Raw genomic sequence first — 16879 nt, forward strand, 5'->3', positions numbered from 1 at the left:
TGCCAATGTAGACATGGTTTCATTTTTAGTAATGGGAGACTTGTAATATTATCCCAAGGATGGCATAGATTTTCCTATTCAACCGAACTTCTGATTATCCTATTTATGGCCGGGCACAGGATATCAACGTATAGTTGGTCCTAGACACAAAAAAACATTCCAACTGATAATAAGTGATAAACGTATCCTTACCCATCTTTGTCTATCAGACTTTAAATGAATTTAATTTTTCATGAAAATAATATATGGTTGTTATTTTACATTATTGATGTTGGTTAGATATTTAGAATATATAATGAAATCTAGGAATGATATGGTAATTAAAAAAAAAAAAAAACAAAAATTCTCTCTTGAAAAGAGGATAAGACGCTCCTAAGTCCTGACTTATCCCAGATGAATTTGAGATTATGTACTTAGAGAAGAGTCTGCTATGGCGTGATAATCAGCTGTTTATGTGCCAAATTTAAATTTGGATATTAAATTTTATTATTTTGTATATTAAAATTTTAAAAATAAACTCCTTGATAACAACTATTTAAAGTGTAATATATTATATAAATTTCATTTATAATTGTTCATGAATTATAACAAATAGCATATTTTTGTTAAGAGAATTAATTAAAAGTAATCAATTTTTTTATATCTTTTGCTAATTGTCCATGTCCTGAGTTTGACCAAAATCTTATTACAAAACTTTCTTTTTAAATGTCCAAAGCCCAACAACAGTTTGGATTTACAAGCCTAATCATTATGGACAGAGTTGAACGCCATAAGAGGTTTAAATAATAAGGATTTTTTTTTTTTTCTGGGGAAATATTAGGAAATGTATGATAACAAACTATATAATCTAATTCATTAATATAAATGATATTTAACTAGGAAATTGATGACCTCCGGTATGTTTTGTACTTAAATTGTTGGGTTTATATGTCGTCATATTATTGTTGTTGTTGATACACTTATGATAAAATATATCAACAGCTTAACATCATAAATCCCGGTGAAAAAAGGTTAAAAATATCACAAATAAAAAAAGAAAAAAAGAAAAAAGGCTAGTAGAGTTGTAAATTAATTAATTAATTATGAAGAGGGTGTGAAAGTATATAATTCAATTTCCATCCACTTTTTACAAATTTAAGCTCCTGAAAACGTGATATATATATATATATATATTTGGATTGTGTTTTAACGTTAATTAAGATTACTTAATGATATATACATAGTAGGAAGCAATGAATTGTTAAAAAAGGAATAAAATTTAATTTTGTTAATCACGTGAAGTGTCTTTCAATCACTCCTCAGATTGTTGGTTTTCTCGTCTGGAGTAATCATTATGATGATAGTTATATCATTGTGATTATGAAATTTGTGTGAACCAGGCAAAGATTTCATAATTTGGTTAGGGACTTTTACGAGGAGGATGAATGGATATGATATATTTAATGTTTAAATGCTATGTGAGAAGATGGAAGAACCACAAATAAAACTCACCCACAGAGAAATGGAGATATATGACACTCGCCCTCTAGGAAGGACGTGTGTCCTTACTTAGGGTAATTAAATTAACGGATGGTAGCCTTTTTGTTTTGATAATAGGAAAATAAATAAAAATTAAAAATTAATTGAATTAATGGTTAGGGCACGTGATGGACATTATAAAGAAAAATAAAAAAGAGAGTGTTTGGTTTCCCTTTGGCCCTTTGGTTTGCACTTTGGGCCGCGAATCTTCTTGTTCGTAGGACACTTCTCTCAAGGTTCATTCCCTTTTCTCTCTTCACCCTTAAAGAAAACACATCCTTCTTCGTCTTCATCTTCTAAGCGTGTGTGTGTGTGTGTGTGTGTGTGTGTGTGTGTGTGGAAGTTCCTCTTTTTCAAAGCACAAATTTCATTCTCTATCGCTCTAAAGCACTTTTATGATTAAGTCCCATGTCAATATTACTATATAGCTAACAAAGCGCCTTAAATTAAATGCTGGCTCTAAAAATTGTAACTTTAAGCAACAAGTTTTATTGCATCCATGAGCAATCACTTTCTTTAGCTTTTAAGTAACTTTTTATTTTTGTTTTTTTAAAGTAGTATTTATTAGGGTTCCTTTCTGTGTTATGGATGATGTTTTCAGGCCATGCATGGCACTCGTTGAGCCTTGCTCATTTTTATTTATTTTAATTTGATCTGGACCATAGAAATTAAAGTAATTGAGATAGTAAATATGTCCGGGTGATGATGATCTGATTTTTTGTACTTTTTTACTTCTTTTTTAAATTATTTGTGATTTGGTACTATCTAGTTTAAAAATGTTACAATTTTTTTTTTTTTATAATAATAAGATGTTGTAATTTAGATCATTAAAAACCCAACACATTAAAGTATTTATTTTTGGTTTTTGTGCATATTGCTTAAGTTAGAACCAAAATTTTCAATATTAACGAACAAACAATTATTTTCAATGCAGGATGTTCCACATATAATTGAGCAAAATGTAAAACATTGAATCTGGTTTGTAAAGATCGCAAACCATATAATTGCATTTATTATTAAATTTACTGAAAATTCCATGTGCACCTAATATAAAATAGATGCCCAATATGGTGGATTTTAATGTTGATGATCACTTAAACTACAACGTCCTTAAAACTAGAGGATACTAGAATGGAATTCACCATCCTTCTTTACATATGTGTATGTGTGCGTGTGTGTATTTGGATGATAAAAAACAGTGTAATTGGAAAAGGAAAAAGTTGAAAAAGGTACATCGTATTATATATAGTCTCTGAATGAGCTTGTAAATTAGTCAAAATCTTTCACCGGCCAAAGATTCTGGTACCTTGCATGGAGTCCCTGCCAAAAAGCTCACAACCAAGCAAGTGGTATTTTGCCTACTTCAAATAAGCTCATTAACATTACCATGTGCTACTTCCAAAGCCAAACTTATATATATATTGTTAATTATTGTAATAAAGACCAAACAAATTAAAGATACACATAACATTAAAAATATAACTGAGCTTCTTTTACTTTATGTTTGTGATAAAGGAAAAGTGTTAAATCTACAGCCAATTTAGGCAGACATGAGAGGGATGAATAGGAAAAAATTTGTTCTTTCTTCAATCAAAGAGATAAGGAGCGCTTTTGCATTTTTGAGCTCAAACCAAACAAATTTGTTCAATATAATTGAACTAGTTTCTTGTAGGTAGGTGTAATTATTATTGGAGTAATTGCCAAAACAAGAGAAACAGTCTTCAAAATTAAGTTAATTTATGAGACCTGACTCTGAGTGTCTTTATCTACTTTTTCCATATAGAGAAAAGTGAGAAATTAACTAAACTAAAAAACCCAACATGACCCTTTATTAATTTTATTCCCCTACAAATGAGAGTGTAAAAGATGTATTAAGATTTAAAACCATCTTCCTTTTCTTTCTTTTCCTTTGTCTTAGAAAACAATAATTTCACCATTGAAGAGGATAAATGCAGTTCAATTAGCAATAAATAAAGGGGGTTAGTTAAATTCTGTGTCTTCAACCTTATACCTTATGTCTTTTTTTTTTTTTTTTTTTTTTTGGGAACTTGAATTCAGTTAACTATTAAGGGACTACAGAACAATTTTAAAGTGCGTAATTAATTACCGAAATTGAGATGGAAATTAAAATATTTTTTGTTTTATTAAACTCTTCCACTTCTGATAGCTAAAATAAAACATATCCTGCATATGCTCCGACCAACTAATCATATATTTTGCATGCGCAAATTCTAAGCAAACAAAAATCCCAATTTATTACTTAACACTTGGGGTAGGCACAATAATCGATTTCGTTTTTCCCTCTAGTTGGTGCTTCACTAGTCCCGGCAAGTTTTTATTGGATTAGCTAGTGCAGGACCACAATCTATCCTCTGCTTAATGAATACAGTAACTAAAAAAGAAATAACTAAAGGACAAAAGAAATGAAATTTAATAATAATAATAATTAACCAAAAAAAAAACACTTTGAATTTGTCAAAACTTAAAAGGACTTTCTTCATCCTCACTACCAAACACAATATGACATCCATAAACAATTCAACTGTTTGCGATGTATAAGTCCTAACTGATTCAAATATCAAAAATTTTTCACCTCCTTCAGTCCTGTATGAGGCATATGTATTAGAAGAATGTAGAAGGCTCTCTATATATAACTTTTTATAAAGATTAAAGAATGACTCAAAAGTTATAATTGAAGATATATAATTCTTTGTTAGGTTAATTATACTTTTTCACCCTTTAGTTGGTTGTACTTTTATCTTCTAAATTAAAACTTTTCGATTTAGACATTTCAAATTTCAATTTGTACATTTTGGCTCAGTTGAATTTTTTATTTTTTACTAACGATGATTAGCAATTATGTTATATTTAGTCAATATTAAAATAAAATTTATTACATTTTAAATTTTTTAAATTAAAAAAATGTATTTTAATATCCTCTAAACCTTTAGCCATGTAGTTAGCCAAAATTTCAATTGCATCAAAATTCAATGTATTGAAATTTGAAATCTAAATTAGAATATTTTAAATTTGAAAGTTAGAATGCAAGTTTTCTAAATTAGAAAGTGTTAAAATGTAATCAATCTTTTTTTGTTGTTAACTTTTAAAAACTATATATAGATATAGATAAAAAGGAAAACATAGTACCTCTTTATGATCATATATATATATATATATTACATCGTAGTAATTCTTAGCAAAATATATATATATCATAGTAAATAGGAGAAGAAGATCTTAAACGCCTAGTCATCCCTTTGGTAAAACATAAAATGTCCTATTGACATGATTTTATATAAAATAATAGAAGTTATAGATATTATAATGCATAGAGCCACAAAATGGAGTTTAGCAATATATTATCATGACCCTTCTTTAAGGACTAATTAATACACAATCCACATATTACAAAAGTTCTTACATGGGCTAAAATCTTTTTCTCACAAATTTTTCTAATATTAAGAAATATATTATTTTATTAAAAATATCTCATTATCTCACTCGTATTAATTATTAGATTGTTGACAGTGATCATGATTTTGATAGTGATGCTTGTAAGTTGTAGCACTATTTAGTGAAAATTTTAGGTAATGAGGTCATGATTTAGACGTCTATAAAGACTTGCCAAAGTGAAAAGAAAGGAAGCGCATAGCGACCATGCTACAGTGGAAAGTGAGATGTATGCATGATTAGGAAATGCATGCATGCTTTAAATTAAAAAAATAAAACCTAATATATTTGTAAATTTCAAAAAGAGAATATTTCATTTAGATGGCTTCAATTTTATTCTATTTACAATTTCATCTTCACATTTCTAATGTATCAATTTGTTTTATTTGTAAATAATTAATTAATGGATTTATTTTGATGGATATAAAAAATTAAAAAAAATTGATGAAGATTTTCTAAAAATATGGATTTAAATATAATTATGACAAAATTAAAAAAGTTTGGAGAAAATTTATCCATATCAAAATAATCCTCCTTATCTTGTACTTTTGACCTTAAATAATTATAAAAGAAAGAAGATGATATAAAATAAATAAATAAAGAATTCCAATGGTTCAATTTGATATGGGAATGGGCATATACAAAACTTATATATTTGACTTATGTATAATTGCTTAAATCAAATACGATATATTCTTTTAATTTAGTTTTACTGTTTGAAAATAATATAACAGATTCAGAATTATAGTTTTTTGGTTTTTTCTACATCTACTTTAAAAGGAAAATGAATAATACTTCACACTAATGACCATCTGATTTTGATTTTGCACTTTTGTTCCTTGTCTAAAATGTTCACTGTAAACACTTTAATTTTATTGAAAGTTAATGCCATAAGATTTTACTGTAGTTTTTTTTTTAAAATCAATTTTTTTTAGACAGCAAGCTTTTATAGTTATTTTTTAATCAATTTTTTTTGGACAATAATTTTTTTCCTATATTTTATTATTACAAACCTATAATTCTCTCTCTCTCTCTCTCTCTCTCTCTCTCTCTCTCTCTCTCTCTCTCACACACACACACACACACACATATATATACATATATATATATATATGTATATGTATATGTGAGGAATATATGAGTTGAAAAACTTCATCTGAAAATCTATATATACTTCAACTAAATAATGTTGCACACTCGTTTTCTAACCAATTAAGACACCCTTTTGTGGAAATTAATAATAACTATTTTAATCAGAGACAAGATACCTGCATGGAGGCCATAGAGCCACAAATAGCTATGCTGTACATATCCTTGACATGTTTTGGCTTGCGGCTGAGATTTCTACATCTTTGACGCGTTTTGTATTGCGGCTGAAATTTCTAGCTGGATATATTTTAATTTTATAAACTATGAATTTTCTTTTAAATTGTGAAAGAAGTTACTTGGAAAAAAATCTATGAAAATCACATGATTTTTAAAATTATAGAAATAAGTAAATAGAAATTATTTCAAAGCATCGACCCTCACTTAAAGTATTTTACATTCATGCCCTAACAAAGATCATATTTTAACTATTTAATTTGTTTCAGTACAACTAAAAAGAAAATCCACCCAGTCTCCAATATTGTTCATATATTCCTACGTTTTCGGACATAGCTAGTCATGATATATAATTTTACAGCCTCTTGCTGCCAAAAAAAAAAAAAAAAGGTTTTAGCAAGCGAAAGATCATGCTTATACATGTTCATATTTTAGCTATTTAATTTGTTTGAACACAACTAAAAAGAAAATCCACCCAATCTCCAATATTATTCAATTTCCTAAGTTTTCGGACATAGAATATAAATTTATAGCCTCTTGCTGCCAAAAAAAAAGTTTTAGCCATGTTTACATATATTTTTTCTATTTTTGGTAATTATTCTTTTTTATGCAAGGTATTATTTACGCTGTTCACAACATGCTAAACATCATATTGCATATTATATTTATTTTTAAAAATATTACCGATTATTTAATATGTGTCGCTATCAGACTATAGCGAGTGGAATTTTATGTGAATAATATTTGATTGACATTATCCTTATAGTGTAATTAATATTGAATTTCACCAACAAAAAAAATAAAATCAATATTGAAGAACATTACAAATTAAATCGGTCTTGTTTTTTTAAACATGCACTAATGATAATTCTCATAAAAAGGGTCAAAATAACCAAAAAAAAAATATATATATATATATATACACATAATATATATTTCTTTACCAAAAAAAAAAAAACAAATTGATATATATATATATATATATATTTAGATATATGGTTAGGAAAAAGTCATTTTCGTTGTATTGCCACCGACCAAGGCAGAGATTTTAATGGTGACCCAAGTTGCCGTCATTTTTTTTTTTATCCAATTGGTTCCATGTATACATATACCAGAAGAACTTTTCTTCTTCTTCTTGGTTTTCTTAAGAATTTGATGATGTGGTTTAAATTAGAGTATTTTTTTTCATCAAAAAATTTGCACTCACTGTTTTTTGTAAGCCAAAAATTCCCTAAAACCATAAACCATGTGGTTGGAGTAATTGCATGGACCTTCCCCTTTTGATTGCTAGCCTGAATTGCAGCGAATGGAAGTTATGAAAGAAAAAACTTAACCAGGAATTTGGGAGGATGGTAATTGACTAGAAAATGATTGCAATTTGTGGATTAGGGGGTCCATGAAACTGCAATGCTTACTGCCTAATTAGTATCCACAGGTCTATGTAGGTTTGCTTAGCATCAAGATTTTAAGCGAGTCATTGTCGAATCTAACTTTCACTTGCACACAGTTTTTGTGCATCTTATAAAGCCTATTTCACCTTCAATATTTCATACACAATGGCCTGTCACATATCAATTAATCTATTTCTTTTTCTTTTTTTAGTTTGATTTTAATCGAAAAAAAAGGGCCATACAAAATTAGTATGATGTGTATACACAATATAATGACAGTTTCCTTGGAAAATAGTGGACTTCAGCTAGGTGATCTTTTGAAAATCATTTATTGATTTGAACTACGAAATTGCAATTGTTCAAAAAGAAAAAGGGATAAAAAAATATAATAAAATTCACTTTATGTTTCAAACATGTTCTTTTGTTGTAGCCGAAAGAGTAATTCCTATGCATATGAGGAAAACAAATATATACATAATTAAAAGAGAGAAAAATGATCAATAAATAGCTTTATTAGAAGAAAAGGGACAAAAGAGAAATAGGAATAGCAAAGTCCTGGATTGGAATAGGAAAAGCCATAAAGAAAAACCGAAAGACAAAGAAGAATAAATATAGTTGTGGATGGGGGGCTATGAGCCGTGCCCAAACAGCACAGAAGTAGGGAGAAAGTGGGTCCTACCTTTAAGGAAAAAAAAAAAAAAAAAAAAAAAGGAGAAGCCAGCTTGCCCATCGCATTCTAAAGAGTCACATCACCACGTGAAGTCCCAAATGTCAAAATAATTCTCATCACCGTCCAGTCCCTGCTCATCGTTGACCATCAAACAGTTCCCTAAAAAACCAAAAAAAAAAATAATAAATGAAAAATTTTATCAAAATTAGAGAGAATCCAGAATAATTACGTCCCCTTGAGATTTGTGACATTCCCATGATCTCTTCCCGATTGGGAACTGTGTTTTTTCTTTTTTTTCACCCCCACCTTCTCTTTGCCAGTTGTTCCATCAAGAAATTAATCTTTGTTCTTCTTTTTCCATTTTGATTTTGACAAATAAACTTAAAATGTAAAAGATTTTTATTTTTATTTTCTCTTTTTCACTTATTTTTAGTGGTATAAATTTGCTTTGCCAAGAGTTTTTGACCAAGAATGTTACTTTGTTCTACTAGCATAGCATATAATGTCTGCACTTCTTTTATGTATAAAATTTTGTTTCATGTAACCCTAAGAAAAAAGAAAAAAAAAACATAGAAGAATGTAAATATATTGTTGCTAATATCAGTAACATATCTTAACAATCTCTATGAAATAATCTAATGTATTGTGGAATACTTCTCCATAAATAGGTGAAGTTTCATGTTCAAATCACCTAATAATATAAAAAAATATATATATATATATATATATATTAATAAATAAATAAAATAGGAATTAATAGCAGGATTAATTCATATTATCTATGTGATTTATAAAAATAGGAATTGTATTTTATAATAAATATATTTTAAAATAAAATACTAATATATTATACTCTTTCTGGTTTCAACATAATTGTGTATCTCAATTAGATGTAGTTGCTGGCAATCTTCATCCGACATAGTTGTGGTTATTCTTGTTTGTTAGTTATTTGTGTTTGTCTTTGAGCAAATTTTATCCATGACAATTTCTAAAGATAATTTTTTGAATGCTTTGCGAGAAAAACTTTTAGATAATAATTGTTGCCTTATCTCTATAACGGAGGGTGGATATTTCAAAAAAGTAAAACTTTAAAGGAAAAATTGAAACTTGGTTAAAACTTGAAAAGGACTTGTATGATTTTACTTCTGTGATAAAACCCCCCCTTTGAAAACACAACTCTTTTTGAAGTAGGATATATAAGCTACAGATTTTTCACTTATTAAAGAATTCAAAAAAGAAAAAAAAAATATGAAGAAAAAATCTGCAGAAATCCTTGATTAGTAATTTATTAATACCTAGTAAGAATAAATCTGTTTATAGCATTGCACAAGCACAATAAACCTTCTAATTCATGCACAATCTTTTTTGGTCAACATAAATCTTCTTATAATATGTAATTTATTTTGATTAATCTTTTTATACTGTTCGGATGAATTTACCATTGCTTTTTCTTTCTTTTTTTTAATTTACTATTGCCTTAAAAACATATTCCTAAACAATGCTCAGGTTACAGAATAGGGGGTTTTGGACCTTTGTTTTGGGCTTTGTAGGTTGTCTCACAATTTGGTCAAAGGTCAAGGGAAAATCTTATACCTTGAACATGAATTTATATGTTTTGAATATCTTCGATTTCAATTTATATATCAATTTAGTAAATATTTTATACAAACGACATTGAAAGTCATTAATTTGCCTCCCTTTTATTTTTATTTTATTTTTTTGTTTAGTCCACTTAGTAAAAAATCTTCAATTTCACCTCAAGCAACATTTCTTCATCGGGAAAAATTAATAAATAATAAAAGAAAATGAAATTGATTTTTAAATTAGACTACTTTTTTCTTATTTGCTTTTTGTAAAATAAAATTCTTCCAATGTTAAGAGTCCGATATATTAACCCAAGTGTGTTTATCATAATATAAGTAATAATTTTGAAGAAACTGAAAAAAGGCAATCGAAAAAAAATCAAATAATGTAAATATATTAAATATGATATATAGAAATTTTAGAAAGAAAAACTAAGGTGGGAAAAAGGTCAAAATAAAAAATAAAAAATAAAAATAATAATAACAAGTGGGACCCAGAAAGGTGTACGGCTGGGGGCTGAGACAACACGCCACCTCCGTAAAATTAGGTGGGGTTGTTCCCACCACCCCCTCTATTATTTCTGCCTCGAGCACCGTGCCTGTCTCTGCCGTGGTCCTTACTCTCCCTCTCTTTTCTTTTCTTTTCTTCTTCTTTCTTTCTTTTTTGTTTTTTTAATTAATTATAATTATCTTATTAATTTTTTTTTAATTATTCTTCCACTTCTTTAAATTTCTTTTATATTATTTTATTTTATATCACGTGCATACAGTTTTTCTCTGCGTTTTAAAAAACACAAACAAAAAAGGAAAAAATCCCACCGACCAATCACCCCACCATTTTCTCACATCGGAATTTCGATTGTCTCCTAAAGTCACCTATTTGTTTTTTTTATTCCTCTTCTCTCATCCACTGGCAATCACTTTCTGTTCTGGGTTTTATAATATTTTATTGTTATTTAATATGCAAAGATAAAATTTTTTATTATTTAAATATAGGTATGTTACTTTTGTTTTTTAAAAATAAGTTGTCTGCAACTATTTTAACAATTATATGTGTTTTATCACTATAACATTAACATGTCTGGGGTTCAAAGCTATAATTATTGTGCGGTAAGTTGAATTTTGTTCCAACCATTTAAGAGGGAAAAAAAAAAAAAAAAAGGAGAATATTTTGATCATCTACTACAATGCACTCCGAAATCCTAATAATTACTGTTTTATAAAAAAAAAATCGTAATAATTACTGTTTACTAATTCATTTCAAAATTCATATCAAAACAAAATATCTTCAATTTTTTTTTATGTATTTATTTTTGAAAAAGAAATTCATTACTAAACACTTATTTTTATCTTATAGTGACTGAAAGTATTAATTAGTCTTAAAGTTGCAGAAGATTGCATTTGCCTCTTAGCTTAATTATCTGAACAACTGTGAAAATAAAAACATTAGGTAAAATATATATATATATATATATATTATAATTTTGAAGAATGAATAAGTTTGATTTTTTTATTTTTTTATTTTTAATCATTAAGATAGGATTACTTGAATCCAGTACATCATATATAAAGAGTTTTCTTTTTGTTTGTTATTTTTTGATCATCACACGGAGGAGTTTGACAACATATATTTCACATCATCAAATATGTTGTAAAAAAAATCAAAATACTGTCACAACATATCTATATAATACAGTGCCCTATAGGCTCTAGCTATTAATCCAAAAACTATATGAAGATTAAGAAAAAGCTAAATTTATTGCCTAGTTTATTAAGATTAAAAAAAGATAATGATGATAAGTTCCTCTCTCTTTTAATCACAAACACCAAAAATGTATCAAACACAACAAGCACCTTTTTATATGACGTGACGGATTTTCAAAGGACCATCATATCAACAAAAGATGAGTTCAATAAGGAGTGGAAATATGACAAACCTCAGTTCATTCAACCTTTATATTTAAACACACTTTGATATTATGAATTATTCAAACCAAGTATCACCATCATAATGAGACATGACACCATTTTATAAACTCAATAGCTTAATATGATGGCTCCAAAATGTGCCCCTCGTATAGAACAAGGTTTATATGACTGGCAGTTTAGGTTCAACGTATTATACGATCGGTTTTAATGCGACTTGTTCTACTATTGATTATGTATTTTTGGTTTCCCCCATCTATATTCATGATTAATCATAAACTAAGGAATTTTTTGGTGTAGTATGTACCAATATTTGCATACTTTGTACCACATATTTACACAGTAAAATAGGAAAAAAAAATTTGTAATAACAATTTTTTCATTCTACATTGTTATCTATATCTTCCTACTTTTGGACTAGGTCCAAAGAATTATAATTTTTTTCATTGTACATTGTTACCTATATATTGAGTAAACTTAACAATTGAACAATTTTATATCATCCTTACAGAGACATTTTGGTAGCAAAATTATTATTATTATTTTTTGACACAATCCTCATGGTACTTTATTATTCCTGCGGCTAGTCGAGTGTAACATAAGTTATTACCAAAATTCATAGCCAAAAAAAAAAAAAAAAGTTATTACCAAAATAAATAAATAAACATAATTTATAAACTATGTTTTTCCTTCACAAATTTATAGCCTCGAATCTGGGTGCGTGATTAATACCTTGGTTGATACCTTTAACCGTTCTAACCCTGGTATGGAAATTATGCATGAATTCCTAAATTCCCTCTACCCATTTGCTTGTTTAATCTTTTAACTTTTTCTTATAAAAGAAATTGTATTTCCAAAAAGTTTACTCGAAGAAAATCATTTTGCAATTGGATAAGACGTATTGGGAGATGGACTATTATTAAAAATTATAAAAGATATCATATATGATCATATTCTTACTAAAATAATACACAAAATACTTTATACATAAAAGGGTTTTTGACACCAATAGTGTTTTCATTCCGAATTTACGTATATGTACATATATATATATATATATACGAAAATAACAAAACATGTGGCTAGGTTAAGAATTAAATAAAGATTTGAGGGGAAAAAAAAAAGAATTAAATAAAGATACGCAATTTTATCTCATATGAAATAAATACACATATAAACAATGTATATTCTTGCCATGAAGATTGAATTAATTATGATCATGTTTGTGAAATATTTTTTGTTGGCAGCTATGATCATATTAAGGGTTTCAATTTTCCAAATCAATTAGGTAATTGTATTCCAATATATGATTTTTATAAATTAACTATCGAATCTAGATCAATTTGGTCATATTTGGTCTTGGTTGGTTCGGTTTTAAAGTTAATAGGTGTTTGGATTTTATTTGTTAGATTAGGTACAATGAATAGTTCAGTTTGGATTAGGTCTTAATCCAAAACTAAATCAAACCACTCACTCCTAATTGAAATAAACCCATCTCGTTGGGTTTAAGCCGAATAAGTTTTCATTGTTTTTCCTTCTTCTTTTTTTTTTTTAATCCAAAAATCATCTTTTTAGTTGTTTTCTAGCTTCTGTCCCCCTTTTTTTTTTTCACTTTCTTTCGTATACATTATTTCCTTTTTCTTTATTTTCTTTGCCGTGGTAAGTTTGAAATTTTAAACGGATGGATTTTTTTTCTCCTTAAAAGTTGTTGTTATTTTTTTTATTTTTTCCCTCCTCTTTTCTTTATTTGCTATGCTAAGTTGGAAAATAGAGACTAATTTTTATTTTGCAATGTAAATTTTTTTCTTAGTTTTCTTAATATTATATAACTTTAATAGTGTAATATTATCATAAAATAATAATCAAAGCTCAATTTAATATATCAGAGATAATGTAATACTTTAGATAAGGTCAAATTTTTATAACTTCTTTTAATATTATATAACTTTTGACAATGTTATAAGAAATATAATAGTAATCAAAATTCTATTTAATATATTTATGGATAATGTAATTATTTAATATAATTATATGAATAATAATAAAAAATTAATTCAATCTATTTAAATAATGTAGTTATTTGTAAAGAAAGTCTATAAATAATAAAAATCAATTTTGTCAATATTTTTCTTATTAAAATGTTTTTTTATAAAAAATTGTAGTACAGTACAATCTGACATTAAATGTTATACAACAATAATACAATACACCACATTAATATGTTACAATACAATATAGGCTCATATAGTCCTACTACCAAATGTATCCTTTATGTTTTGTGGTGGAGTTTGACCTTTTAGTTAAAGCTAAGAAGTAATTCTTTGCACTATTTACCAAAAAATAGTAAGTCTTTGCACTAAGAGAGCTCCAACACTCCATTTTTATTTTGTTATTCTACCATTTGAAAAATTGTCCCAACTTAGTAAAGATCTTATTTTTCATTTTGGACTTATGTTGATTTTTTATTAGGGATAAAAGGATTCGTATTTGGATAGTCATCTAAGAAAACAATAATTTTACCATTAAATTATCCCTATAGGAATAGAGTTTTAACTTAATAAGGATCTTTCTAAAGAGCCACATGATAAGTAGTTTTCTCTTTCTTGTTATGGGGTTGGAATAGTGTAACACTGTACCTTCACTAGTAGTAGACCTATCACTTTCTCTCGATATTTTTTCCAATTCATTCTCTATTGATATTGTTTCCAATTTAACTACTATACTTGATATGGAGTTTTTTTGTTCAAAGCTTTCAAAGAAGTCACCTATCCCAGTACTACTCTCGCCCATGCATGTTTAAGTTTAGATTCTTTCGAATCCTGAAGCGAACCAACGTTATGAGTGTAACTATCATTATATTTGAATCATCCCTGATTTATACTCGGATGATGTGGAACTGGATACTAGCTAGCTTGCTAGTCCCATACCCACCCATATTGGTAGTCATAATTGACCTCTTTTGGAGTCCAGTATCCTTGTTGTTACACTTTTGACCGGTATAGGCTTTGATATAATTACATTGCAACGATTAATGTAGGTAAGTGCAGCGCATTGACAAACTTTCTTGTATCCAATGCTACATCATTTAGGTGTGTATTAGGGAATGATTCAAATGTATTGACAATCAATCTTATAATATCATGACCTTTTGAGATTTTTAACTTCAAGGTTTGAAAAAATTTCAAATTTAAGCATGCTTTGGGCAATAATAGTATTGGAATAGATGACCTTTTTGTATGTTTCGAATAAAAAATTATATACCAAGTGTGATAATTAAATTGAAGATTATATTATAATTTATAGAATAATGATCTAAACTTTGAATCCTCAATCCCATTTTACTAATCTAACATTTTACTTGTTCAAACTCTCATTTTCATAGCAATTCATTCATGCAACTTTTATATAATGAGTCTTGTAAAATTAATTATAAAACCAAATAATTAAAAACTTTTAAACAGATTTATATGGAATTGGTATATAAACTTTTTCAAATTCATTGGTTGCAATATAATATTTGACTAACTAACCTAACAAAAAAACTAAGTTTTCAATATTTGGATGTATATATATATATATATATATTTATTATTTTCGTTGTGATCGACTTTTGAATATTTCTTCAACTGGCGACTCTGCATTCATAAAAGAGAAAAAAGAAAAATTATCTCAAACAAATAATTTATGATATTTTCATAGAACAATGTTTAGGATATATATATATAAATATATATGAGTAAATAAATGGATTAATTTGCTTAATATTTAGCATCCAGTGCGACCAATATTATTTGAGAATTTATTACATAATTTTTTTTTTCAGCAATGCTAGAGTAAATGGATTAATTTGTTTAATATATAGCATCCAATGCGGCCAAATATTATTTGAGAATTTATTACATAATTTTTTTCAGCGATGCTATAGTCATTAAATAGTTTACCAGGTAAAATAACAATTAATTTGATGTTCTTCTATTAGGTTGATTTACCAAAAAATTTATATTAATTTGTGAATGTAATTACAATAATATTAAGTCACCAAATTTGTTTAGTAAATTTTGGATACCAAATGATGTTGTATTATTTTATTGAGTTTACTTTCCATGATTTTAGTCTATATCATTTTATCAACTAATAATAAATCACCACATCATTTTTTTGATAAGCGAAATTTGGTAAACAAATTTGATGATTCCTGCGTTATTTGGTATGTTTTGATCACTTGTCATATATGCATCATCTTTCTCTTTTTTTTTTTTTTTTTTTTTTTTTTTTTTTTTTTAAAGTAGCGTCATAGGAGGGCCAAAATTTTTTTCAGAAGAATCATTATAAAAAATTATTAATGTACAATGTTTGATCTTAAAAAATTCTATATATTTTAAACTTCTTTTTTAATATATATATATATATATATATATATATGTCTATTTATTGTGAGTGTGAGGATTCAAACTCAGATTATTGTTCGAGAAAATAAGGACTATATATTTTAAACATAATCTAATATAATAATAAAAAAGATAAAATTTTATTATAAAATATTTTGACTCAGTTTTATATCAATTCTTATAAAAGAAAAAATTTAATCATTTAACAAAATAATACCCTTTTCTTTTTACAAATCTTTAAAATTATTTATACATTGCTATTTTTGTTTTTCAAAATATCTATCTTTATAAAATAAAATTAACACGATACAATAAATATTTTAAAAAATCAATGTAGAAGAACACTTAATTCTAAAATAAACAATACAATATATTATTTGCGAAACAAAATATTTAAGTTCTATATAAAAAAAAGTAAACATCGTTATTAGAAATAAAAAAAAAAATTGTTTCACAAACATGCTATTCTCTGATTAAAGAAAAAAATGCAAAAACATTACAACACAAGTTCCTTGATTTATTTAATACAACTAAATAAAAAAGTAAAAGATTAAAATTATGAAGTCAATACATATATACAAGAATGGAGATCAATTGTCTAGTTATTATAGATTGTAAGGCATAAATAGG

The sequence above is a fragment of the Ziziphus jujuba genome, chromosome 10 (assembly GCF_031755915.1).
Source record: "Ziziphus jujuba cultivar Dongzao chromosome 10, ASM3175591v1".
In the NCBI taxonomy this organism is placed as follows: Eukaryota; Viridiplantae; Streptophyta; class Magnoliopsida; order Rosales; family Rhamnaceae; genus Ziziphus; species Ziziphus jujuba.